Here is a 14039-nt window from a genome sequence, read left to right as displayed (position 1 = left end):
TAACAAAATAAACACCAGTGAAACAACAGTACTTAGGTGTGTGGTGGGTGAGGCACCAAGTGAAAGGAACACCTGGTCTCTGGGGAAACCTTTCTTACAGAGAACACAGAACTGCTTCACCTACCTCTCCTAAAATTTCATAATATTTCAAATTTTATAGATTGGGGGGCAAGGAACAGCCTTTCCTCTCTCGTGGAGGAAGCCTAGATTGACTGTGAAGCACAGAAGGTGGGTTACTGAGACACAGGTCGACCAGATGCCCACGGCAGCTTCACCCTACACACCTGTGCGTTCCCACCTGGCGCCTGGCACAGTATCAAGTTGGTGGTTTGGTTCATGGTTTGTGGCCGGCATTCTGCGCATCCTTCCTCCCCAGCAGGGTGGGGGCGAGGGTGGAGGCTCCCGTGTGTGGGGGTGACCTGTGCCCACTCCCTCTCAGGTATGTGGACGCCCACACCTGTGGCTACAAGGCTGCCTTCTCCTCCTCCTTTGGGCTTCTGCTCCCACTGGATGGAGCTGATGGGCTTTGCTACGGACATTTTAATGGATCTAATTATCATATAAATCATCACGGGAGATGAGCAGCTTTCAGGACCAGTCAAGTGGAATATTTTGTAAAGACCTGATAGAGGGGAATCACTTAAAACGGGCTGGCAAACTAGACCACATTAACACTTAAGAAGATAAAATAAAATAAAATAACTCCAGAACTCTTGACTCAGGCTGCTTTGCCAGCCTTTGTGTCATCCCTTGACTCTAAACGGGGAATCGGGACTTCCCTGGGGGCACAGTGGGTAAGAATCTCTCCACCAGTGCAGGGGACAGAGGTTTGATTCCTTATCCAGGAAGGGTCCACAGGCAGCAGATCATCTAAGCCCGTGTGTTGCAACTACCGAAACCTGTGCCCTAGAGTCTGTGCTCGCCAACAAGGAGCCATCACGATGAGATGTCCGCACACGCAACTAGAGAAGCCCCTGCCCCCCGCAACCAGAGGAAGCCCGCGTGCAGCATCAAAGACCCAGTGCAGCCAAAAACAACAAATAAATATAATAACTGTAAAAAAGTAAACAAATGGGGAATCGTGAGGCTGTACTAGGCTGGGGTCCATGCATGCCAGATACAGTCATCAAACACACACTCAGAGAAAGACCTTCACCCAATGTAGGAAGACTGGAAGATCCATGGACACTGGTGTTTTTCCATTAAAAAAAAAAAAATCTAATTCTTCCAGGCTTTGACTAACTTTTTCTACTCACTGACTAATTACTTAGGACCTTTACAATCTGACCGGGGTCACAGATCTGGGCTCCCAGGAGGGCTGGAGGTTTAAATCCAACATCATGACAATCCCCACTGCAAAGCTGATGAAGGAGCTTCCAAAGTCTGAGGTTTTCCATCCTGACCGTAGCCTCCTCTTCTGAATAAGTGGGGAGGTGGCTCCAGCCAGGGGCTGGGTGTGTGAGATGCCATATGGATGGGGAGAGCCTGGACACGGAGGTTTCTGAGATGACCCCATCAGATCTGAAGACTTGCATTCCAGCTCTGCCCTTCATGGGCCTGATAACCTCTGCCAGCTTACCTAACTTGACTCTAGGTCTGGGCTTCCTCAAGTGTAAAATGGGGCTTTCCACGTCATGCTGGAGATTACTCTTTAGTTTTTGTTTTTTCTACTCTACCATCTTTTTTTTCTCCTATCATGTAGAGTAGACACTTCCCATCTTTTCTGTTAGTCTATGTACTGCAAGGAGATCAAACCAGTCAATCCTGATGGAAATCAACCCTGAATATTCACTGGAAGGACTGATGCTGAAGTTAAAGCTCCAACATTTTTGCCACCTGATGTGAAGAACTGACTCATTGGAAAAGACCCTGATGCTGGGAAAGATTGAGGGCGGGAGGAGAAGGGGGCGACAGAGGGTGAGATGGTTGGATGGCCTCATCAACTTGATGGACATGAGTTTGAGCAAGCTCCGGGACATAGGGAAGTGTCTGGAAGGACAGGGAAACCTGGCGTGTTGCAGTCCCTGGGGTCACAAAGAGTCGGACACGACTTAGCAACTGAACAACAGCAACATGGGCCACCTTAAGGGCAGAGACCCTGCCTTTCTCTTCTTTGAAACACAAAAGTCCAGGGATATAGCCAAATGCAAAATAGAAACCTTGCGATTATGCTTATGGTATGAATGGCTGAGAACTAAACTTCTTCTGTATGAATAAGGCGGTGAGTCTCAAACAAGGGCATGTACCAGGCTCACCTGGAGGGTTTGTTAAAACACAGCCTGCCGGTCTCCACCGCGAGGCCTGGGCCGGGCCTGAATGTGCATTCCCAACTTGCTCCCAGGTGATGCTGGTGCCTCCGGTCCCTGGACCACACTGATACTACGTGGGGTAACTGACAACAATGTGCTTCTCCACCTGGCTCCTGGAGGTTGGAGGGGGGCAGCGTCAGCACCACTGTGTCCTCAGCAGACTCCGTAAGTGAGGTTCAACGGGGTTTCAATGACTGACTGAGGTCAACAAATGGGAAGCTGAGATCATAACCCACCGGTCCAAAGCCGCCCCCAGGACCTCGATGAACAGAACAACGGTCAAGCACAAAGAGAACAGAGGCGGGCAAAGCAGGCTGCAGGCAGACCCAATGTCTCCGCCTGAGGGCATCAAATGCCAGCCCGGGTTCCAGCGCTACCCTGCCTTCCTTCTTTCAAGACAGAAATTATAACCTCCCCCGTCTCAAGTCTCCTAAAGTAAGAAGAAGTACACCATCCTGCCTGGTGTTTATGAGCTGCAGGAAGGGGGGCTTCTGTGCCAGGCCTGGGAGCCTCCCGACAAATCCAGAGGAGGCGGAAATACTGGGACAAGTCAGCGTGTGCCAAGCGCAGACCCTATTTGAACAGAGCCTCAAATCTGGCTTCGGCCACTGAATCTGAGACCTGGGATGCGCACCCTTCCTCCTTGGCGCCCAGCAGGTGGGGTGGGGAACTGCCCAGCCTCGAGTGTGTGCTGGCAGGGCCTGGCACACGTGGGCTCCAGCACAGTCCCTTTTCTGTCAGGACCCCAGCAACCACCTCCTTCCCCAGAAGTGCCCTTCTGTGGGTCACCCCTCCCTGAATGGGGTTGGGGGGAAGACCTGTCAAGGCGAGGACCACCCACCCTCTGACCTCCCAAATTCTTCCTGGAGGTCATGTCTTCACCCTGGCAACCTCTCACCTTGGCAACAGTGAAAAAGGAGGGAGATGGAGCCTGAGCCCTCCCCCCGCTAACAGCGGGCCTTTTCCAGCTGACCCCAAATCCCCTCCATGCTGGGCTCACCTCCCAAGAGCCCCCTTCCCCTCTCAGTTCTGCAGAGTGGACTGGGGGTCCTCCGCCTGCCTTGCCATTGGACTGGGGTACCATAGTTGCGGGAAAAGGGTGGAATCCCTTCTCTAGGAGAACACGGACTGCTTTGTCATTTGTTAATCTGCTATGTACCCCAGCCCAATCCCACTTTTAGATAACATGCCCTACCCTCACAGATATGCAGAAATGGGTCAGAAACAAGACTCACTGCAACATTTTCTGAAGCCCAAGACCCAAACCAGGTTATAAGAGGACAGTGTGTTTTTATTCATTTCCCCCAAAATAAATCCCCAGTTTCTAAATCTCTCTGTTGAGATAAGTATACTGTTATCCAGAAATGCAAGGCAGTTCCCAACCCCTGGAACAGCCTACTTTTGTAACAAGACTTAAAAAAAAAAAAAAAAGCAATCTTCAATACACATAGATAAAGAAAATGCTATCTTGAAGCTATTTCAATAGACGCCTGTGTGCTGGAGAGGTGGGCATTGGGGAGACACTCGTATTGGTGGACACATGCTTGGGTGACCATTACCCACCACCCACCAGCAAGGCTGGGCCAAGGGCATAGCTCCATGGGGTCACTTCCCTCTCTGACCCCACAGCTCTAACTACAGGCTGGAATAGGTGTGTGGAGCCAGGTCATGTCAGAACACCCAGGCCCAGGTGGCTATTATGGGACAAGAATGGTGGATTCCACTGGCCATCCTTCACTCCCCGCCAGGGCCACGTGAGCCTCTCTGATGAGTCTCTCCACCCAGCGGCTGTTCTACACAGTAAGACCTCTGTCATCAGCAACCACCAATCAGGCGTGAAAGGTTAACACAACTGTGAACACAGCTCAAGCCGTCCTGGCTGGTGCTCATTCGGCTCTGAGGGACAGGAGGTTAAGTGTCAACAGATCGCTCCGCCATCTCCCAAATCTGCACTTGGGCTCTGTTCCCTGCAAGGTACAGACGGACCGGCAAGATAAATAAAACCAATGGGTCCTGCACTCTAGACAGGAAATAAGAGACAGCAGGGACCTAAGTGTAAGACAAGGCTGGGGGCTTCCCTGGTGGCTCAGTGGTAAGAATCTGCCTGCCAACACAGGAGACGTGGGTTCAATACCTGGTCCGGGAAGATGCCACATGCGGAGAAGCAGCTAAGCCTGGGAGGCACGACTTCTGGGCCCTCGAGCCCTAGAGCACATGCTCAGACAGACAAGAGAAGCCACTGAAGTGAGAAGCTCGTGTGCCTCAACTAGAGAGTAGCCCCTGCTCTCTGCAACTAGAGAAAAGCCCGTGCAGCACAAAGACCCAGCACAGCCAAAAATAAAATAAAATAAACTAAAATAAAAAACAAAAAACAAGGCTGAAAATGGAAGATGCCAAGACACAAAGCTGCTGGTGTGAGTCCAGAACTAGATGGAGAGAAAACTCCTGAATGGAGGAGGGGCTTCTGGGAGACGGGGAAGGTACCACCTGCGCTGACCGGGTTCCAAACAGGTACCAAGAGAGGATGCTACACACAGGGTCAAAAGTCCCTCTGCGGGCGAGGTGCTTGGCGCCTCTGTGTTCCCATCACTCCTCACACATGCATCTGAACTTTCTCCAAGCCTCACCCAAACACCGTCTGCTTCACCGACCGTGGACAGGCATGAAGACATGCCTGGGAGGCTGTCTCAGCTCTTGCTGGAGGGCGGCGGCTGAAATAGCTGCCTTTCTCAGGACCCACAGGGATCGTGAGTCTGGATTTCTCGGAGGCCACACAGTATCGGATTTGTGTACAATGAGTCACCCCTCACTGTGCTGTCAAGATACCCTCCAGGACTTCCCTGGTGGTCCAGTGGTTAAGAATCCACCTGCCAATGCAGGGGACATGGGTTCGATTCCTGGTCTGGGAAGATTCCACATGTCACAAGGCAACTAACAGGACAGCTGCAACCACTGAAGCCCTGCACCGAGAGCCCATGCTTTGCAACGAGAAGCCGCCCAGTGAGAGGGCCATGCCCTGCATCTAGAGAAAGCCCACAAGCAGCGAAGACCCAGCACAGCCAAAAAAGGAAAAAGACCATACCCTCCAAATGGGTGGGTGTGACCCCCCATCACAGCACCCCAGGCCCCCAGCCCTCGCTCAGCCTTCAGGGCACACTCCTGTGGCTGCCCCATCCCCCAGAGGGACCATTCTAAGGTTCTTCGGGAGGGTCCCCAGCAGTCACAGTGACCATGAGCTCACGGACTCACCTTGTACTTGCCTCCCTCACTTCCTCATGTCGCCCTCCTGTGTCCCCACTCCTGCTTCTGAGGACCACCTCTCCCCATAATGTCAATTCCAAAGTCCTCACCCGGGGCTCCGCACTTGGGGATCCCAAACAAGAACAGATGGCAAATGTCAAGCTGGCACTTGGCCACTAGGCCTTTTTTGGCCAAGACACAAGCTGAGTGACATGGGTGCGTTATTTCTGGCCAGTTCTGGTCAAAGCCAGTGTGCTATTTTGTATTGCTAGAAACTCCCAATTTAGAAAGCCAAGGAAATATTCTGTTCCATTAATAAGATACATGTACACACAGCTAAATCTGGAGAAAAGCAGTTGACATTTTTACATTCAGTTCAGTTCAGTTCAGTCGCTCAGTCGTATCCAACTCTTTGCGACCCCATGAACCGCAGCACACCAGGCCTCCCTGGCCATCACCAACTCCTGGAGTCCACCCAAACCCATGTCCATTGAGTCGGTGATGCCATCCAACCATCTCATCCTCTGTCATCCCCTTCTCCTCCTGCCCTCAATCTTTCCCAGCATCAGGATCTTTTCAAGTGAGTCAGCTCTTCACATCAGGTAGCCAAAGTATTGGAGTTTCAGCTTCATCATCAGTCCCTCCAATGAACACCCAGGACTGATCTCCTTTAGGATGGACTGGTTGGATCTCCTTGCAGTCCAAGGGACTCTCAAGAGTCTTCTCCAACACCACAGTTCAAAAGCATCAATTCTTTGGCACTCAGCTTTCTTCACAGTCCGACTCTCACATCCATACATGACCATTGGAAAAACCATAACCTTGACTAGACGGACCTTTGTTGGCAAAGTAATGTTTCTGCTTTTTAATATGCTATCTAGTACTCTTGCCTGGAAAATCCCATGGACGGAGCAGCCTGGTGGGCTACAGTCCATGGGGTCGCTAAGAGTCAGACACGACTGAGTGACTTCACTTTCACTTTTCACTTTCATGCATTGGAGAAGGAAATGGCAACCCACTCCAGAGTTCTTGCCTGCAGAATCCCAGGGACGGGGGAGCCTGGTGGGTTGCCGTCTATGGGGTCGCACAGAGGCGGACACGACTGAAGCGACGCAGCAGCAGCAGCAGCAGCAGCAGCAGGTTGGCCATAACTTTGACTGTGTGGATCACAATAAACTGGAAAATTCTGAGCTTTAGCTCAACATTCAGAAAACTAAGATCATGGCATCTGGTCCCATCACTTCATGGGAAATAGATGGGGAAACAGTGGAAACAGTGTCCAGACTTTAGTTTTCTGGGCTCCAAAATCACTGCAGATGGTGATTGCAGCCATGAAATTCTTCCATTAAAAATGTATAAATTCACTGCAGATCATGTCCAGGCTGAGGGCCATCAGGGCTCACAGTTCCCAAGGAAATCTCTGACTCGAAGCTGGGACTGGATCCCAGGGCAGGCCCCACGGTCCCAGACCACAGGTCAGCCGGGGAGCCCACCCTCACATTCTGAAAGCATCGTGAGCTATGTTTCCCACCCCTTATACCTGAAATAAGCGAAAGTGAAGGTGTTAGGCACTCAGTCGTGTCTGACTCTTTGTGACCCCATGGACAGAACCCACCAGCCTCCTCTGTCCATGGGATTCTCCAGGCAAGAATATTGGAGTGGGCTGCCATTCCCTTCTCTAGGGGATCTTCCCGATCCAGGGATTGAACTCCGGTCTCCTGCATTGCAGGCAGATTCTTTATCTTCTGAGCCACCAGGGAAAGTTTTTTATTCACACCTGGGCGTGGCTTAAACATCACCTCCTCAATCTCCGGGCTTCCATGTTCCTTTCTTAGGGAAAGCATGTGACAGCCCTAGGAACTGTCACAAACTGCCACAAACCTGGCGCCTTAAAACCAATTTATTCTTACCATCTGGAGAGCACAAATGTGAAACCAGTTTCACTGGGCGAACATCAAGTATTGCTGGGCCTGCTGCCTTGTGGAGGCTCTACTGGGAGAACCCGTGGCCTTGCGTTTCCCACCTGCTGGCATTCCTGGTTTACGGTCCCTTCCTCCAACTTCAGAGCCCACTCACTCCATCTCTGACTCCATCACCTCCTGCTCTGCAGTCACATCTCCCTCTGCCTCTCTTACAACGAGGCTGGTCACTACAGGACATTCAGGGCCCCTCCGGGTAGGCACGGTCATCTCAGGATCTTCAGTTATCACACCCACCAAGTCCTTTTTACTCTATGAAGTACCATTCATAGGTTCTGGTAATTACCACGTGACGATCCCTGGGGGAGGTGGGAAGGGACAGTCAGCCTTCTACGGGAGTGTGTGCTAAGTCGATTCAGTCATACTCGACTCTTTGCAACTCTATGGGCTATAGTCCGCCAGGCAACTCTGTCCACGAGATTTCCCAGGAGAAGAATACTGGAGTGGGTTGCCATGCCCTCCTCCAGGGGATCTTCTCGACCCAGGGATGGAACCCACGTCTCTTGTGTCTCCTAAATTGGCAGGTGGGTTCTTTACCACTAGCGCCACCTGGGAAGCCCCTGAGCCTACTACACTCCCTCTTTAAACAGCACAGTTTGTCTGCCCATCCCACTACCCGGCTTCAGTGATCGCTCCCAACACTCTTTATCATCTGTTTATTTCCTTTCTCTCCCACCAGAGGAAAGACTCCTGGAAGGCAAAGATCTCACCCAGTCCACCTGAAACACAGCAAGCACTCAGTGAACTGCTATAGAACCCCCCCCAAGGAATCAGCCCTGGATGTCTCACAAGCGTATCTGTATGGTGCACAGGGCAGGGGAACACCTGTTGTGCTCAGCTCTGCATCCAGCCCCTACGCCTGCTTCACGGAGCACACAGTAAGATGCTCCACCAGTGGTTCCTGGTGCCTGCACATAAAAGGAAGCCCCCCCACCCCCCTCCATCTATAATCTGCTGGCCATCTTGGAGCAAACGATCAGCTGTTTCCCAGATGGTCCCAGCTGCATCTCCACCGAATCCATCCTCTGGCTCCCTCACCTTCAGCGACTGTTCCCCTGCCCGTGCACAAAAAGTGCCCTTCTCCCTCCTAGCATCAGCCCACCTGAGGCCAGGCGTCCCTGCCCCAGCTCAGGGCTCTCCCCAGCTTGGCCCCATCCCACCAGCCTCCTTAGCACCCACGCCAACTCCCTTCACTTTGGTCAGGCGAGCCACCCACCAGAAAACTCCTACCTACACATCTCCCCTCTTCCTTCGAGGTCCAGTGCTGGCCCACGACTCCCATCAAGAGATCTGTACTGTAACTCCGGGTATGGGTGACATGCTTGCCGCCCACCTCCGCTAAAGGGATGGCACTCCTGGGCAGGCCAGTGAAGTGGGCTGGTGATGCCCCTGGTTCCGTGAACATGAGCTTCTGATGAGCACGTCTGTTCTCCAAGGAAGATGACGGGCCAGCTCCCCCGTGCCCTCCAGCTTCTGGGCATGGAGTGACGAGGTGGAAGGACCCTGATGTGCGTGAGCGACTGGAGACCTCCTGCGTGTTCTCCATCCTCGGAACGGGGGCAGCACGCGCCATGACTGCCTGACTGCAAGCCCGACGCAGCAGGTGAAGAGCGGCCGGCCCAGCGCCGGCAGGAGGAAGTGTCCGAGCCCCTAGGGACAAACCTGGAGAAGCCACGGGGCCCACCAGCCAGCAAGGAGCAGGCGATGTCCCTTCCTCACCTGGCAGGGCGTCAGGCACCATGAGAGCAAGACCGAGGACCACAGAGGAAAGTCAGAGGTGCTCTCCGGGTGTTAGGACACCCTGTTAAAACTGTATTTCAGATACGCAACAAAATTTTATTACCCTAAGTAAGTCCCAAATAGTCAACCATGCCAGGGTGACATTTTATTTTTATTTGCTAAACCTGGAGGTGGGGTGGGAGGATGCCCCCTCCCTGCCTACCCCAGTCAGAGGGGGCTCCCCCAGTCACAGGGGGCTCCCCAAGAAGTCCCAGCCTCCCCACCAGGAGAGGTGGCCTCCCCGCGAGGGGGCGGGGCGATGGGGATCCAAGCCCCCGCAAGGGCCCAGGTCCACTCCTTCCAGGGTTCACCCACAAACAGATGCACTCCACGGTATCAACTTCCCATTCAAGAGCTTTTGCAAAAAAATAAAATCTTTTTTGCTAGCCATAGAAAGGAGCTGTTTCAAGACTATTTTTCCATGCTGGCACAATTCTCCGAGAATTCACAAACAAAGCAGTGACTTCAACCACAAAGATCGCCATGGAAACGGACCACCTCCATCCCGCAAACCATGACTTCACCGTCATATTCCACCAGAAACCGACCGCAGATTGTTACCAGAAGAATCCTTGTGCAAACAAACACCAGCCAACTGCGGCTGAATGGCAGGAAGTGTAACTGCTTTTTCTAATTTTAACTTCCTCCAGGAATGCATTCCTTCTAAACAGGCTGCATCCAGGCTCCCCAGACCCCACATTCCTTTAGTAAAGCTCCCACCTCCAGGGGCCACAAAGAAACGCAGCTTTAATCTGCCGGGCCAGGTGGGGCTGTGCCCCAGGCCCAAGGTCCAGGGCTGACTCACTAATTTTCCCCCAAATGACTAAGAGACCAAAACGATTTGTGCAGGAAAGCACTCCCAGACCCCGGGGTGGGGCGGATCCATGAAGGGGAACAGAAAGTGAGAGAAGGCAGTGACGGATCATTACAATAAGCTGGACCTATGACCTCCCAGGCATGATGCCTTGGCCGAGACCAAGGACACACCGGCCAGAACTAGGAACGCCTGGAAAACAGTTCTGTAAATTATCTCCCAGGACAGATTTGGAACGTGCCTCATTGGATTTTTAAAGCACGTGTGGGCAAGTAAACTAGGAGGCAATATTTGCAGTGCTCACAGCCAAGAAAGACTTATTTTCCAGAAAATTCAAAGAACTCCTACAATCCAGCAAGAAAAAATGGGGAAGACCATGGAAAAAGGGAGAAGCTATACCAGTCTTATGAGTGGTCACTGTTTCTGCCATCTTCTATTCATCCCAGATATTTAAGTGTTATTTGTATCTACAGGCTTCCCAGGTGGTGTTAATGGTAAGGGACACGCCTGCTAATGCAGGAGACATAAGAGAAGCAGGTTCAATCCCCGGGTTGGGAAGATCCCCTGGAGGAGGGTGTGGCAACCCACTACAGTATTCTTGCCTGGAGAATCCCATGGACAGAGGAGCCTGGCGGGCTGCAGTCCATTGGGTTGCAGAGAGTCGACACAACCGCGCACTCACCCATGCATTCAAGATTTAGGAACCAATTGGCCTGGTCCCCTGATAACCCAGTGGAGTGGTAAGGACAGGCACTGCAGGCCTGGGGAAAAGGTGGCTCCCTCCCCGATCTCCTTGCTCTGCAGAGAAGCGGCCCAGCTGTGACCTGGAAATAGGGCCCCACCTAGAAACCCTCCTCCCAAACCAAATTCACAGGCCTCCAGCCTCACCTGGAAGCCGTCTCCCCCTGGGCTGGGTTATGACTGTAAGAAATCGCCCCACCTCTCCCCCTCCCTCCCATGCAATTAAAGATGCTGGCCCCAGACGCTGCCGGGCTGGGCTCTTCATTAACCCAGGGCTCCCCCCAGGGCCCCCGAAGTGCCCTGTGGTTACGGGGTTTGTCCTTCTCCAGGCAGTGGAAAACAAGAACCTTCGATTGCTGGAAGCTGGGAGTCACCCAGACCACATCCTGTTTGGCAGCAGCCATGGATTCAATCATGCCAATAGCACCGAACAAAAGAAACCTTCTACGCGGGCTGACGGGCAAGACTGCGGCTGGCAGCAGCGCAGGGGCCCAGCCAGAGTTCAGCGCTCAGGGCGGCCCTGGTCGGTGAGCACACGGCCCAGTGCACACCAGCTCGGCCTGGGGCCCAGGGAAAGGGTATCTGGTCCCTGCTGCCCACGGATGGAGAGTGGGCTGTGCCTGGGACTCTGTCCTTGGCCCCCTCCATACTCCCAGGTGCAGCAGGCTCTCAAATACTTGTTGACTGAGTGATAAAGCACTTCCAGAGGGAGTGACAGAAGGCAAAAGTTGCAAACCATCAACATCACCTGAAGGGGACGAAGCTGCCCTTGGCTACAGGAGCGAAGCCCCCAGGGCCATGGCAAGGCGGCCGCCCTGCTGTTGGGGCTCCCGTCCCATGGCCAGGAGAGACACGGGGAATGTCCAGGACCTAAAGATCAGGCCAGCTGTAGAAACCCCCCCCCACAAGCTGCACAGCCTTCTTGCATGGGAGAGCTGAAAAGGACCAGAAAACTTAAACACACCTTGAGCATGTTAGGAATCTGGAGAGGTTTCTTCCCAGGGTGGCTGGGGAACGCGGTGGTGCTAACTCAAACGTGCGGACTCTCAGATCTGTGCATCTGAGCGGGAAGAGTGGCGAAGGGAGAAGCTTCTGGAAAGCTCCGACAGCAGGGAAGTGGTCCCTGGGTGTGGGGCGTGGGGCTGGTCACCAAAGCAGCCATCCCCGCTGTGTGTCCACCGTGGGAGTCTCTGGTCCAGAGGTTGTCAAGAGAAGGGCGACCCCAGAAGCTCCCAACACCCTGAGCTCTCCCAGTGCAGGGACCCTAAGCTCTAGGATGATGCTTGTCTGTGTAAACACACTGGCTGGGAAACTCCAGCTGTCCCACCCGAGGAGGTGCCAGGCAGGGTGGGCTGCCTGGGGCCCAGCAGCATCATTCCCATGCCCTCCCACTGGCAGGACCTTGAGCTGGGAGCAGACCTGCCTTCATCTCTAAAAAAGGGCACCCAACCTACAAGCTATTGTGGGGAGTTTATGTGTGAAGCGTTTAAAGAGCTCGGCGCCTACAGTCGGCACTACATAAGTGCTCCAGGATTTACCCTGTGATGAGGAACCAATGTGTGCACACAAGGGCCACCCAGGACGACTGCCATCTCTGCTCCTCCCACCTGACGCCCCCTTGTCTCTTTCCAGCTGAATCTCAGCCCAGACCAAGGCCCCCTGCCACTCAGCATGTGGTCCCCACATCAGTAACCTCCTCCCGTCACCAGGAGCTGCTCAGAACTGCCCCCGTCCCGGGTGATCCCTGGGCACAGAAGACTGGCCAGAGGACGGCGGGGTCCAGCTGGAGACAGACATTTGTCCCCATGCTGTTCTGGAGTCGGGTCCCCTAAGAAAGCCTTCTGGCCTAAGAAGATTACAAGCTCAAGTGCAGGGGCCGGAGACTCCATGCCTGTGTGTGCGCTCACTTTCCCGGTGCGGGGCGCGTCACAGCGCTTGCTCCCCCAGCCCTGACTCAGGGGATCAGCAGAAAATGCCTGAAGGAGCAAACGCCTCAATGCAGCCATGCATGCTGCTATCAGCCCTCTTCAGAGGAGAGACAACTTCACCAAATCATCCCCTCTTCCGCGCATCACCCCTCGAGCTGCTAACAGGATTAGTGGGGCCCTCGGCCACCCCGACCACCCCTTCTAATGCTCCACCACCAGCCTAATGCTCCAGACTCGGAATTGCAGGGCAGTTTATACACAGCCCCACTGTTCCCGCTGTTCGGCTGCCTTTCTCAAGTTCAAGTTCACCTGACAGAGCTGACCTGTGCTTTGTGTTTGGAAGCTGGCTTCCTTGCTGACCTGGAGAGCAGCTCACTGTTAAAAGTCCAGTCCAGGAGAGAACAAAGAACCTGCTGACTGGAGGAGACAGGCCAGCGCCTGACCTGGAGGGGGTGGGCACTACGCTTGGCAGAAGGTGAGGAGGCCTGGGCTCCTCCCTGGAGGGGGCCGCCCAAAACCACGGGCCCGCACTGCAGGGCACCCTCTGGACTCCAGCCACGGTTACCGCCGACGGCAGATACCAACCAGAGCCAAGGGCCTGAGAGCCGAGCCCTGGCACCCCTGCCTCCCAGCGGCCCTCCCTGCCATCGTTTTGTCTCTTTTCTAAAACAAACTTCCTTTTAAAGTGGATTTGGATGTATAGAAAAGTCGTCAATATAACACAAGGTATCCCCATATGCCAGCCAACACCTGACTTCCCTGTTATTAAAATCTCCCATTAGGATGGCCCATTTGCCAATGAATGATGACGGCACTTTAGTTCAGTTATATGAACTGAAGTCCACTCTCTGATTCCCTTTTTGTTGTTGTTTAGTGGCTCAGTCACGTCCAACCCTTTACTACCCCGGAGACTGTAGCCCACCAGGCTCCTCCGTCCATGGGATTTCCCAGGCAAGAATACTGGAGTGAGTTGTCATTTCCTTCTGCAGGGGATCTTCCAGACCCAGGGATCGAACCCTCATCTCCTGCATTGGTAGGTGGATTCTTTACCACTGAGGCACCAGGGAAGCCCTGAGATTCCCTGAGTTTTTCTCTCTCATGTCCTTTCTCCATCCCAGGATCCGTGCCAGGTATCACATGACATTCAGCCCCGTCTCCTGAGACTCCTCTGGACCGTGACAGTTCCATAGGCACCCTTTGTCTTCAGTGACCTTGATGGTTCTGAGCAAGACCAGGCAGGTACCGGGTA

At 53.5% G+C, this 14039-nt stretch overlaps 1 protein-coding gene across 3 annotated transcripts in view; it reads right to left on the bottom strand.

Annotated features, from left to right (window-relative positions):
- The window catches only part of SH3BP4 (SH3-domain binding protein 4), a 74624-nt gene extending 60945 nt beyond the window's left edge, over window positions 1-13679 (bottom strand). For all 3 annotated transcript variants that reach the window (XM_010862040.1, XM_010862039.1, XM_010862037.1), the window contains exon 1: window positions 13114-13679. The gene's annotated coding sequence lies outside the window, so the exon portion shown is untranslated. The remainder of the gene's footprint in view (window positions 1-13113) is intronic.
- Between the last annotated feature and the right edge of the window lie 360 nt (window positions 13680-14039).

Source organism: Bison bison, unplaced genomic scaffold, assembly GCF_000754665.1.
Source record: "Bison bison bison isolate TAMUID 2011002044 unplaced genomic scaffold, Bison_UMD1.0 scf7180017864475, whole genome shotgun sequence".
In the NCBI taxonomy this organism is placed as follows: Eukaryota; Metazoa; Chordata; class Mammalia; order Artiodactyla; family Bovidae; genus Bison; species Bison bison.
Note: the sequence above shows the minus strand (reverse complement) of the source record. Positions and strands in the feature narration are given on the sequence as shown.